Here is a 14,453-nt window from a genome sequence, read left to right as displayed (position 1 = left end):
CACACCGCAAACCTGGCTCCCTACCAGCGTGGCTCAGTGGAAAGAGCCCGGGCTTTGGAGTCAGAGGTCACGGGTTCAAATCCCGGCTCTCCCAATTGTCAGCTGTGTGACTTTAGGCATGTCTCTATGCCTCAGTTACCTCATTTGTGAAACGGGGATTAGGACTGTGAGCCCCCCATGGGACAACCTGATCACCTTGTAAACTCCCCAGCGCTTAGAACAGCGCTTTGCACATAGTAAGTGCTTAATAAATGCCATCATTAGTATTGTTATTATTATCCCGGCTCCGCCAACTGTCAGCTGGGTGACTTTGGGCAAGTCACTTAACTTCTCTGTGCCTAAATTACCTCATCTGTAAAATGGGGATTAAAGTTGTGAGCCCCCCGTGGGACAACCTGATCACCTTGTAACCTCCTCAGCGCTTACAACAGCGCTTTGCACATAGTAAGTGCTTAATAAATGCCATCATTATTATTGTTATTATTATCCCGGCTCCGCCAACTGTCAGCTGGGTGACTTTGGGCAAGTCACTTAACTTCTCTGTGCCTCAGTTACCTCATCTGTAAAATGGGGATTAAAGTTGTGAGCCCCCCGTGGGACAACCTGATCACCTTGGAACCTCCCCAGCGCTTAGAACAGTGCTTTGCACATAGTGAGCGCTTAACAAATACCATTATTATTATTATTACCCAGGGCCCACACACACCCAGGAAACGCTGGCTGGCCCCCACCCCTCCCACCCAGTCCGTCTCACCTGCATTCTTGGGTGAGGACAGGGAGGCGGCCAAGCTAGCCTCAGTGGGGGACGCTGGGGGAGGGGTGGGGGACCCCTCCTGACAGTCTAGGACCCCCAAACCCTGCCGCGCCCCTCCCCGCCTCGCAGGATCGGCCAGGGGCCGGACCCACTGGAAACCGATCGAATGGCCACCCTCCACCGCAGCCTCTAGATTGGAGGCTGGTAGTGGGCAGGAATCGTGCCCACCAGCTCTGTTGTACTGATCTCTCCCAAGCGCCTAGTAGTAATAAGTACAGTAATAGTAATTCTGGTATTTATTAAGCGCCTACCACAAGCCAAAGACTGTGCTAAGCACTGGGGTAGATACAAGGTAATCCGGTTGTCCCACTTGGGACTCGCAGCCTTAATCTCCATTTTACAGATGAGGGACCTGAGGCGCAGAGAAGTGAAGTGACCTACCCGAGGTCACACGGCAGACAAGCGGCAGAACCAGGATTAGAACCCACGTCCCACTAGGCCATGCTGATAATAATTGCGGTATTTGTTAAGCACTGACAATGTGCCAGGCACTGTAATAAGCGCTGGGGTGGATACAAGCTAATTGGGGTGGACCCAGTCCCGGTCCCACATGGAGCTCAGTCTTCATCCCCATTTTACAGATGGGGGAACTGAGGCACAGAGAAGGTAAAGGACGTGCCCAAGGTCACACAGCACACAGGTGGTGAAGAAGGGATTAGAACCCAGGTCCTTCTATCACCTAGGCCCGTGCTCTAGCCACTCGGCCATGCTGCTTCTGTAAAGTGCTCTGCACACCATCAGTGCTCAATAGGAATAGAGAAGCAGTGTGGCTCAGTGGAAAGAGCTCAGGCTTGGGAGTGAGAGGTCATGGGTTCTAATCCCGGCTCCGCCACTTATCGGCTGTGTGACTTCGGGCAGGTCACTTGACTTTTCTGTGCCTCAGTGACCTCATCTGTAAAATGGGGATGAAGACTGTGAGCCCCACGTAGGACAACCAGATCGCCTTGTAAATAGCCCGGTACTTAGAAGAGTGTTTGACACATAGTAAGCTCTCAACAAATACCATCCTCATCATCAGTAAGTGCCATTGATGATGAAAGCTCCAATCTCTCCGAGAGCTCAAGGCAGGGAAAAACCAAAGGAAAACCGGATTCAATTCTCTGGAGCCGGGGCGGGGCTGGGCCTTGGCCATCGGACGCGGAGGGGACAGCGGAAAAGGAGCCGGGGGTCCGGCGGGCCCTGAGGCTGAATCTGCAACAGCAACGTGGGACAGCCATTCCTCCCCTCTCTGGTCCTCTGGTCTGGTCTTTTAGACTGTGAGCCCACTGTTGGGTAGGGACTGTCTCTCTATGTTGCCAATTTGTACTTCCCAAGTGCTTAGTACAGTGCTGTGCACATAGTAAGCGCTCAATAAATACGATTGATGATGATGATGATGGTCCAGGCAGACCCTCTCAGGGTAGCCAGGCTCCGATTTCCTCCCCGCCCAGCAGGCACACCGGACCGGCCATGGCTGGACGGCAGTCCCAGAAAAGGGTGGAGCAGGTAATAAGCAGTCGAGTAAGGAGAAGCAGTGTGGCTCACTGGATAGAGCCCAGGCCTGGGAGACAGAAGGACCTGGGTTCTAATGCCGGCTCCGCCACTTGTCTGCTGGGTGACCTTGGGTAAGTCACTTCACTTCTCTGGACCTCAGTTACCTCGGCTGGAAAATGGAGATTATGACTGAAGCCCCAAGGACTGTGTCTAACCTGATTTGCTCGTCTACACCCTGCGTTTAATAATTAATAACTGTGATATTTGTTAAGCGCTTACTATATGCCAAGCACCGCACTAAGCATCGGGGTAGACACAAGGATAACTAGGTCCCCGACGGGGGGGTCCCAGAATAAGTAGGAAGGAGGACAGCTATGGATTCCCGGTATTAATGATGATAGCACTTATTAAGCGCTTACTATGTGCAAAGCACTGTTCTAAGTGCTGGAGAGCTAACAAGGTGATCAGGTTGTCCCACGTGGGGCTCACAGTCTTAATCCCCACTTTACAGATGAGGGAACTGAGGCATAGAGAAGTGAAGTGACTTGCCCAAAGTCACCCAGCTGACAATTGGTGGAGCCGGGATTTGAACCCACGACCTCTGACTCCAAAGCCGAGACAGAAGGACCTGGGTTCTAATGCCGGCTCCGCCACTTGTCTGCTGGGTGACCTTGGGTAAGTCACTTCACTTCTCTGGACCTCAAGTTACCTCGGCTGGAAAATGGAGACTATGACTGAAGCCCCAAGGGGGACAAGGACTGTGTCTAACCTGATTTGCTCGTCTACACCCTGCATTTAATAATTAATAACTCTGATATTTGTTAAGCGCTTACTATATGCCAAGCACCGCACTAAGCATCGGGGTAGACACAAGGATAACTAGGTCCCCGACGGGGGTCCCAGAATAAGTAGGAAGGAGGACAGCTATGGATTCCCGGTATTAATGATGATAGCATTTATTAAGCGCTTACTATATGCCAAGCACTGCACTAAGCATCGGGGTAGACACAAGGATAACTAGGTCCCCGACAGGGGGTCCCAGAATAAGTAGGAAGGAGGACAGCTATGGATTCCCGGTATTAATGATGATAGCATTTATTAAGCGCTTACTATGTGCAAAGCACTGTTCTAAGCGCTGGAGAGCTAACTAGGTGATCAGGTTGTCCCCTGTGGGGCTCACAGTCTTAATCCCCACTTTACAGATGAGGGAACTGAGGCATAGAGAAGAGAAGTGACTTGCCCAAAGTCACCCAGCTGCCAATTGGCGGAGACGGGATTTGAACCCATGACCTCTGACTCCAAAGCCGAGACAGAAGGACCTGGGTTCTAATGCCGGCTCCGCCACTTGTCTGCTGGGTGACCTTGGGTACGTCACTTCACTTCTCTGGACCTCAGTTACCTCGGCTGGAAAATGGAGATTATGACTGAAGCCCCAAGGGGGACAAGGACTGTGTCTAACCTGATTTGCTCATCTACACCCTGCGTTTAATAATTAATAACTCTGATATTTGTTAAGCGCTTACCATATGCCAAGCACCACACTAAGCATCGGGGTAGACACAAGGATAACTAGGTCCCCGACAGGGGGTCCCAGAACAAGTAGGAAGGAGGACAGCTATGGATTCCCGGTATTAATGATGATAGCATTTATTAAGCGCTTACTATGTGCAAAGTACTGTTCTAAGCGCTGGAGAGCTACCAAGGTGATCAGGTTGTCCCATGTGGGGCTCACAGTCTTAATCCCCACTTTACAAATGAGGGAACTGAGGCACAGAGAAGTGAAGTGACTAAATAATAATAATAATAATAATGGTATTTATTAAGCGCTTACTATATGCAAAGCACTGTTCTAAGCGCTGGAGAGCTAACAAGGTGATCAGGTTGTCCCCCGTGGGGCTCACAGTCTTAATCCCCACTTTACAGATGAGGGAACTGAGGCATAGAGAAGTGAAGTGACTTGCCCAAAGTCACCCAGCTGACAATTGGCGGAGCCGGGATTTGAACCCATGCCCTCTGACTCCAATGCCGAGACAGAAGGACCTGGGTTCTACTGCCGGCTCCGCCACTTGTCTGCTGGGTGACCTTGGGTAAGTCACTTCACTTCTCTGGACCTCAGTTACCTCAGCTGGAAAATGGAGATTATGACTGAAGCCCCCAGGGGGACGAGGACTGTGTCTAACCTGATTTGCTCGTCTACACCCTGCGTTTAATAATTAATAACTGTGATATTTGTTAAGCGCTTACTATATGCCAAGCACTGCACTAAGCATCGGGGTAGACACAAGGATAACTAGGTCCCCGACGGGGGTCCCAGAATAAGTAGGAAGGAGGACAGCTATGGATTCCCGGTATTAATGATGATAGCATTTATTAAGCGCTTACTATGTGCAAAGCACTGTTCTAAGTGCTGGAGAGCTAACAAGGTGATCAGGTTGTCCCACGTGGGGCTCACAGTCTTAACCCCCACTTTACAGATGAGGGAACTGAGGCATAGAGAAGTGAAGTGACTTGCCCAAAGTCACCCAGCTGCCAATTGGTGGAGCCGGGATTTGAACCCATGCCCTCTGACTCCAAAGCCGAGACAGAAGGACCTGGGTTCTAATGCCGGCTCCGCCACTTGTCTGCTGGGTGACCTTGGGTACGTCACTTCACTTCTCTGGACCTCAGTTACCTCGGCTGGAAAATGGAGATTATGACTGAAGCCCCAAGGGGGACAAGGACTGTGTCTAACCTGATTTGCTTGTCTACACCCTGCCTTTAATAATTAATAACTGTGATATTTGTTAAACGCTTACTATATGCCAAGCACTGCCTAAGCATCGGGGTAGACACAAGGATAACTAGGTCCCCGACGGGGGTCCCAGAATAAGTAGGAAGGAGGACAGCTATGGATTCCCGGTATTAATGATGATAGCATTTATTAAGCGCTTACTATATGCCAAGCACTGCACTAAGCATCGGGGTAGACACAAGGATAACTAGGTCCCCGACGGGGGTCCCAGAACAAGTAGGAAGGAGGACAGCTATGGATTCCCGGTATTAATGATGATAGCATTTATTAAGCGCTTACTATGTGCAAAGCACTGTTCTAAGCGCTGGAGAGCTAACAAGGTGATCGGGTTGTCCCACGTGGGGCTCACAGTCTTAATCCCCACTTTACAGATGAGGGAACTGAGGCAAAGAGAAGTGAAGTGACTTGCCCAAAGTCACCCAGCTGACAATTGGCGGAGCCGGGATTTGAACCCATGACCTCTGACCCCAAAGCCCGGGCTCTTCCCACTGAGCCACGCTGCTTCGCTAAGCAGCTAAGGGTATTGCAGATGAGGGCCCAGAGAAGCAAAGTGACTGGCCCGGGGTCACACAGCAGACAAGTGGCGGAGCCGGGATGAGAACCCAGGTCTTCCGACTCCCGGGCCCCGGCTCTATCTGCTAGGCAGCACTACCCCAGATCGCAAGCTTGTTGCGGGTCGGGCCCGGGGCTGCCATCAGGGAGGATCCCCAAGCACCCTGCGTGGCGCCGTCACTGCTGAGGGAGAGGATGATGAGAGAGACACCCCCAGGGGCCAGCGAAGCCGAGTAGGGGCGTCTAGCCACTACACCAGACCCCCACTCTCCCCACCTCCAAAACCTTAAGGTAGATTTCGTCTCCTCCGGGAGGTCTTCCCCTCTTTTCTCCAGCTCCTTCTCCCTTCTACACGCTTAGATCTGACACCTTTGGGCACTTGAGAGTCATAGTCAATATAAATTATTTACTTTATTATCCGCCTCCCCCTCTAGACCGTAAGCAGCTTTGGGCAGGGAACGTGTCTAACAACTGTAGGTTGCCAACTTGTACTTCCCAAGCGCTTAGCACAGTGCTCTGCACACAGTAAGCGCTCAATAAATACGACTGAATGAATGAACAACCCTACTGCATTGCATTCTCCCAAGTATTTAATATAGCGGTCTGCATATAAGCAGGGACTGTCTCTATCATCATCATCATCATCAATCGTATTTATTGAGCGCTTACTATGTGCAGAGCGCTGTACTAAGCGCTTGGGAAGTACAAATTGGCAACACATAGAGACAGTCCCTACCCAACAGTGGGCTCACAGTCTAAAACTCTATATGTTGCCCACTTGTACTTCCCAAGTGCTCTGCACACAGTAAGCGCTCAATAAATACGATTGAATGAATGATTAAGTGCTTAGTAAGTACCACTGATTGATTAATCCTGCCTGTAATTTATTTTGGCGTCTGTCTTCCCCCACTAAAGCATTAAGAGGGCAGGGACTGTGCCTAGATCCTTGCTCTTCCTCCTGTTTTGTTCGTCTGTCCGCCCCGGGACAGTGTAAGCTCCCAGAGGGCAGGGTTGGGGTGTCTTGCTTCTGGGGAACTCTCCCAAGTGCTTAGTACAGCGCTTCACCACTGACAATGATGAGATCCCGCCATCCAGCCCACCCAATCCCGGGGATTCCCATGGCTCCCGGGCCTGACCTCACCATCCTCACCCCGTAAGGGAAAGGGTCCATCGTTCCTGCCCCCCAACCGCCGTTCCCCAACCACAAAGTGCCAGGATCCACGGATCCCCATTATCCAGGGGGTGACGGCGTGTGGATTAACCGGGCCGGAATCCCGAGGTGAAGCTCCCAACCCCTCAAGTCTTGCGACCGGATCTCCGATCCACACCGCAGATGGAAATCTGAAGCAGCCAGACCACCAGATCTGTGGTAGCCAGTCCACTCACTCCTCATCATCAATCGTATTTATTGAGCGCTTACCGTGGGGTTGGGATTTGGGGGACTCTACTGCCCCACAAAATTGGGTGGAGGCAAAAATCTGGGTATCCAAGGCTCTCTGCTCTCCACCCACCCTGAATAAGGGGGTGGGGAATCTCTGCACAGCGTGTGTGTGTTTGGGGAAGCGGCGTGGCTCGGTGGAAAAAGCCCGGGCTTGGGAGTCCGAGGTCATGGGTTCTAATCCTGCCTCCCCCACGTCTGCCGTGTGATCTTGAGCAAGTCACTTAACTTCCCTGCGCCTCAGTTCCCTCGTCAGTAAAATGGGGATGTAGACTGTGGGACAACTTGATCACCTCGAACAGTGCTTTGCACGTAGTAAGCGCTTAACAAATGCCATTATCATTATTGGGGGGGATCTCTGCACTGCGTGTTTGTACATGTGTGTGTGCTGGGGGGGAAGGGGGCGTCAGGTCAGTTTGTACCTTGCCCACCTAACCCCCTCCCCATGGCCTTCTAGACTGTGAGCCCACTGTTGGGTAGGGACCGCCTCTATACGCTGCCAGCTTGTACTTCCCAAGAGCTTAGTCCAGTGCTCTGCATCATCATCAACCATATTTATTGAGCGCTTACTGTGTGCAGAGCACTGGACTAAGCCCTTGGGAAGTCCAAGTTGGCAACATAGAGAGACAGTCCCTACCCAACAGTGGGCTCACAGTCTAAAAGTGGGCTCAACGCTCAATAAACACGACTGAATGGCCTAGCGAACAGGTCACAGGTTCCAATCCCCGCTCGGCCCCTGGTCGGCCGTGTGATCACGGGCGAGCCACTCCAATCAATCAATCAATCAATCGTATTTATTGAGCTCTTACTGTGTGCAGAGCACTGGACTAAGCGCTTGGGAAGTCCAAGTTGGCAACATAAGGAGACAGTCCCTACCCAACAGTGGGCTCACAGTCTAAAAGTGGGCTCAACGCTCAATAAACACGACTGAATGGCCTAGCAAACAGGTCACGGGTTCCAATCCCCGCTCGGCCCCTGGTCGGCCGTGTGATCATGGGCGAGCCACTCCAATCAATCAATCAATCAATCGTATTTATTGAGCGCTTACTGTGTGCAGAGCACTGGACTAAGCGCTTGGGAAGTCCAAGTTGGCAACATAGAGAGAAAGTCCCTACCCAACAGTGGGCTCATAGTCTAAAAGTGGGCTCAACGCTCAATAAACACGACTGAATGCCCTAGCGAACAGGTCACGGGTTCCAATCCCCGCTCGGCCCCTGGTCGGCCGTGTGATCATGGGCGAGCCACTCCAATCAATCAATCCTATTTACTGAGCGCTTACTGTGTGCAGAGCACTGAACTAAGCGCGTGGGAAGTCCAAGTTGGCAACATAAGGAGACAGTCCCTACCCAACAGTGGGCTCACAGTCTAAAAGTGGGCTCAACGCTCAATAAACACGACTGAATGGCCTAGCGAACAGGTCACGGGTTCCAATCCCCGCTCGGCCGTGTGATCATGGGCGAGCCACTCCAATCAATCAATCCTATTTCTGGAGCGCTTACTGTGTGCAGAGCACCGGACTAGGCGCTTGGGAAGTCCAAGTTGGCAACATAGAGAGACATCCCTACCCAAGAGTGGGCTCACAGTCCACTTCTCCAGGCCTGGGGCTGTGTCCGGCCAGACTGGCTTGGCTGCCCTGGGCGCCTAGTAAGAGCTCAGCAAAAATCATCATCATCATTGTTAGTGTCCTGTCTGCCCTCCACCCTTTCCTAGGCCCCACGACGACGGCCCCCCCAAACTACCTCCCCATCTCCCTGAGGGGTGGGAATCACGTCACCTGAGGCCCCCCAGAGTCTCTCCATCCCAGAGGAGCCCTGGTCCCCCGCTCTGTGTCCCTCCCCATCCATCTCCCTGGCCTCCATCTCCTCTCCCCCAAGCCCCTGGAGGTGTCTGTCGTCTCCCCCGCTGTCTGTCTGTCTGTCTGCCTGTGTGTCAGTCAGTCAGTCAGCCTGTCAGTCAGCCAGCCTGTCAGTCAGTCAGTCCGCCCGGGTCCCCGGCCTGGGCGCGCGCGCGCGGCGACGTTACCATGCCAGAGGCTCGGAGCAGCTGGGGCCGGGCCGCCCCGCCCCACCCGCCAGTAACGGCCGCTCCCATTGGCTGAGCCCCCGGGCGGGGGGCGGGGCCTCGGGCCCCCACGCCGCCGCGCCGCCCCTCGCCGCCCGGGGGCGCCACACGCCGCGCAGCGCCGCCCCTCGCCGCCCGGGGGCGCCACACGCCCACACTCACTCGCTCAACCAATCCATCGTGTTTATTACGTATTGATCGTATTTTAGAGAAGCAGCGTAGCTCAACGGAAAGAGCTCAGGAGCCCGGGCTTTGGAGTCAGAGGTCATGGGTTCAAATCCCGGGCTCCGCCACTCGTCGGCTGGGTGACTTTGGGCAAGGCACTTCAATCAATCAATCAATCAATCAATCAATCGTATTTATTGAGCGCTTACTATGTGCAGAGCACTGGACTGAGCGCTTGGGAAGTGCAAATTGGCAACACATAGAGACAGTCCCTACCCAACAGTGGGCTCACAGTCTAAAAGGGGGGGACAGAGAACAGAACCAAACATACCGACAAAATAAAATAAATAGGATAGAAATGTACAAGTAAAATAAATAAATAAATAAGTTAATAGAGTAATAAATATGTACAACTTCACTTCTCTGGGCCTCAGTTCCCTCATCTGTAAAATGGGGATGAAGACTGTGAGCCCCCCGTGGGCCAACCCGATTACCGTGTAACCTCCCCAGCGCTTAGAACACTGCTTTGCACATAGTAAGCGCTTAATAAATGCTATTAAAAAAAAAAGAGCACGGACTTGGGAGTCCAGCGCTTAGAACAGTGCTTTGCACATAGTCAGCGCTTAATAAATGCCGCCATCACCATCATCATCATCAGAGGTCATGAGTTCAAATCCCGGCTCCGCCAAGTGTCAGCTGGGTGACTTTGGGCAAGTCACTTCACTTCTCTGGGCCTCAGTTCCCTCATCTGTAAAATGGGGATGAAGACTGTGAGCCCCCCGTGGGCCAACCTGATCACCGTGTAACCTCCCCAGCGCTTAGAACAGTGCTTTGCACATAGTAAGCGCTTAATAAATGCTATTAAAAAAAAGAGCACGGACTTGGGAGTCCAGCGCTTAGAACAGTGCTTTGCACATAGTCAGCGCTTAATAAATGCCATCATCACCATCATCATCGAGGTCATGGGTTCAAATCCCGGCTCCGCCACTTGTCAGCCGGGTGACTTTGGGCAAGTCACTTCACTTCTCTGGGCCTCAGTTCCCTCATCTGTAAAATGGGGATGAAGACTGTGAGCCCCCCGTGGGCCAACCTGATCACCGTGTAACCTCCCCAGCGCTTAGAACAGTGCTTTGCACATAGTCAGCGCTTAATAAATGCCGCCATCATCATCATCATCATCATCATCAGAGGTCATGGGTTCAAATCCCAGCTCCGCCACTTGTCGGCTGGGTGACTTTGGGCAAGGCACTTCACTTCTCTGGGCCTCAGTTCCCTCATCTGTAAAATGGGGATGAAGACTGTGAGCCCCCCGTGGGCCAACCCGATCACCGTGTAACCTCCCCAGCGCTTAGAACAGTGCTTTGCACATAGTAAGCGCTTAATAAATGCTATTAAAAAAAAAGAGCACGGACTCAATGGAAACAGCACGGACTTTGGAGTCCAGCGCTTAAAACAGTGCGTTGCACATAGTCAGCGCTTAATAAATGCCATCATCATCATCATCATCATCATCAGAGGTCATGGGTTCAAATCCCGGCTCCACCACTTGTCGCCTGGGTGACTCTGGGCAAGTCACTTCACTTCTCTGGGCCTCAGTTCCCTCATCTGTAAAATGGGGATGAAGACTGTGAGCCCCCCGTGGGCCAACCCGATCACCGTGTAACCTCCCCAGCGCTTAGAACAGTGCTTTGCACATAGTAAGCGCTTAATAAATGCTATTAAAAAAAAGAGCACGGACTTGGGAGTCCAGCGCTTAGAACAGTGCTTTGCACATAGTCAGCGCTTAATAAATGCCATCATCACCATCATCATCGAGGTCATGGGTTCAAATCCCAGCTCCGCCACTTGTCGGCCGGGTGACTTTGGGCAAGGCACTTCACTTCTCTGGGCCTCAGTTCCCTCATCTGTAAAATAGGGATGAAGACTGTGAGCCCCCCGTGGGCCAACCCGATCACCGTGTAACCTCCCCAGCGCTTAGAACAGTGCTTTGCACATAGTAAGCGCTTAATAAATGCTATTAAAAAAAAAGAGCACGGACTTGGGAGTCCAGCGCTTAGAACAGTGCTTTGCACATAGTAAGCACTTAATAAATGCTATTAAAAAAAAAGAGCACGGACTTGGGAGTCCAGCGCTTAGAACAGTGCCTTGCACATAGTCAGCGCTTAATAAATGCCATCATCATCATCATCAGAGGTCATGGGTTCAAATCCCGGCTCCGCCAAGTGTCAGCTGGGTGACTTTGGGCAAGTCGCTTCCCTTCTCCGGGCCTCCGTTACCTCATCTGGAAAATGGGGATTAAAACCGTGAGCCCCCTGTTGGACAACCTGATCACCTTGTAACCTCCCCAGTGCTTAGAACAGTGCTTTGCACATAGTAAGCGCTTAATAAATACCATCATTATTGAGCGCTTACTGTGTGCAGAGCACTGGACTGAGCGCTTGGGAAGTCCAAGGTGGCAACGCAGAGAGACGGTCCCTACCCAACAGCGGGCTCACAGTCTAGAAGGGGGAGACGGAGAACAAAACAAAATATATATAGTGAAGTGACTTGCCCAGAGTCACACAGCTGACATTTGGCGGAGTCGGGATTTGAACCCATGGCCTCTGACTCCAAATCAATCAATCAATCAATCAATCGTATTTATTGAGCGCTTACTATGTGCAGAGCACTGTACTAAGCGCTTGGGAAGTACAAATTGGCAACACATAGAGACAGTCCCTACCCAACAGTGGGCTCACAGTCTAAAAGGGGGAGACAGAGAACAGAACCAAACATACCAACAAAATAAAATAAATAGGATAGAAATGTACAAGTAAAATAAATAAATAAATAAATAAATAAATAAATAAATAAATAAATAGAGTAATAAATATGTACAACCATATATACATATATACAGGTGCTGTGGGGAAGGTAAGGAGGTAAGATGGGGGGATGGAGAGGGGGGCGAGGGGGAGAGGAAGGAAGGGGCTCAGTCTGGGAAGGACTCCAAAGCCCGGGCTCTTTCCACTGAGCCAAGATGGAAGCAGCCACACTCAATCAATCAATCAATCGTATTTATTGAGCGCTTACTGTGGGCAGAGCACTGTACTAAGCGCTTGGGAAGTACAATTTGGCAACATAGAGAGACGGTCCCTACCCAAAAGTGGGCTCACAGTCTAAAAGGGGGAGACGCACAACAAAACCAAACATACCAGCCCCTCGCCGCCTGGGGGCGCCACACGCCGCACCACACCGCCCCTCGCCGCAAGGGGGCGCCACACGCCGCCGCCCGCAGGACCGAGCGCTCACCCCGGGCGGACACACACAATCAATCAATTAATCAATCAATCAATCGTATTTATTGAGCGCTTACTGTGTACAAAGCACTGGACTAAGCGCTTGGGAAGTACAAGTCGGCAACATATAGAGACAGTCCCTACCCAACAGTGGGCTCACAGTCTAAAAGGGGGAGACGGAGAACAAAACCAAACATACTAACAAAATAAAATAAATAGAATAGATATGTACAAGTAAAATAAATACATAAATAGAGTAATAAATATGTAGAAACATATATACATATATACAGGTGCTGTGGGGAAGGGAAGGAGGTAAGATGAGGGGGATGGAGAGGGGGACGAGGGGGAGAGGAAGGAAGGCCTCCTGGAGGCCTGGCTAAGGGCCAGGGTCGCCCCGGGGACAACTTGGGGAGCTCGTGGTTCGCGTGCAGCTGGAGGCCCGAGTGCAAGCGCTTAGTACAGTGCTCTGCACACAGTAGGCGCTCAATAAATACGATTGAATGAATGAATGAACTGGGGGAGCTTGTGGCCACGTGCAACTGAGGGGTACTGGTGGCCCTAGTGCAATTGGGGGAGCTCGTGGTCTGCGTGCAACTGGGTGGGGGGCTGGTGGACCGAGTGCAACTGGGGGACTGGTGGTGCGCGTACAACTGGGTGAGCTCGTGATCCGCGTGCAACTGGGGGAGATTGTGGCTCGTGTGCAACTGGGGGAACACTCGTGGTCTGCGTGCAATTGGAGGGAGTGGTGGTCCGCGTGCAACTGGGGGAGCTCGTGGCCCGAGTGCAACTGGGGGTGCTGGGGGCCCGAGTGCAACTGGAGGTGCTGGGGGCCCGAGTGCAACTGGGGGAGTTCGTGGCCCGAGTGCAACTGGGGGAGGTTGTGGCTCGCGTGCAACTGGGGGGGCTGGTGGCCGGCGTGCAACTGGGGGACTGGTGGTCCGCGTGCAACTGGGGGACCTGGTGGCCCTCGTGCAGTTGGGGGAGCTCATGGTCCGTGTGCAGTTGGGGGAGCTGGTGGCCTTAGTGCATTTGGGGGAGCTGGTAGCCCGCGTGCAAGTGGGGGAGCTCGTGGTCCGCGTGCAACTGGAGGGGCTGGTGGCCCTCGTGCAACTGGGGGAGCTGGTGGCCCACGTGCAACTGGGGGAGCTCATGGTCCTCGTGCAACTGGGGGAGCTCGTGGTCCTCGTGCAACTGGGGGAGCTCGTGGTCTGCGTGCAACTAGGGGACCTTGTGGCCCGAGTGCAACGGGGGGGGGGGCTGGTGGACGGTATGCAACTGGGGGAGCTTGTGGGCCCCGTGCAACTGGGGGAACTCGTGATCCGCGTGCAACTGGGGGAGCTTGTGGCTCACATGCAACTGGGGGGGGCTGGTGGCCCGCGTGCAACTGGGGGGGTGCTGGTGCGTGCAACTGGGAGAACTCATGGTCCGCGTGCAATTGGAGTGACTGGTGGCCCTCGTGCAATTGGGGGAACTCCTGGTCCACGTGCAACTAGGGGAGCTTGTGGCCCGAGTGCAACTGGGGTGGATGGTGGCCGGTGTGCAACTGGGGGAGCTCGTGGCCCGAGTGCAACGGGGGCTGGTGGCCGGCGTGCAACTGGGAGACTGGTGGCCTGCATGCAACTGGGGACTGGTGGTCCGCATGCATTTGGGGAAGCTGTTGGCCCGCGTGCAACTTGGGGAGTTCATTGTGTGCGTGCAACTGGAGGGGCTGGTGGCCCTCGTGCAATTGGGGGAACTCGTGGTCTGTGTGCAACTGCGGGAGCTCATGGTCTCCATGCAGTTGGGGTAGCTGGTGTCCCTCGTGCAACTGGGGGAGCTCGTGGTCCTCATGCAGTTGGGGGAGCTGGTGGCTCACGTGCAACTGGGAGAGCTTGTGGC

This window comes from Tachyglossus aculeatus, chromosome 10 (genome assembly GCF_015852505.1).
Source record: "Tachyglossus aculeatus isolate mTacAcu1 chromosome 10, mTacAcu1.pri, whole genome shotgun sequence".
Classification (NCBI taxonomy): domain Eukaryota; kingdom Metazoa; phylum Chordata; class Mammalia; order Monotremata; family Tachyglossidae; genus Tachyglossus; species Tachyglossus aculeatus.
The sequence above is the reverse complement of the archived record's forward strand: the minus strand, read 5'-3'. Positions refer to the sequence as shown.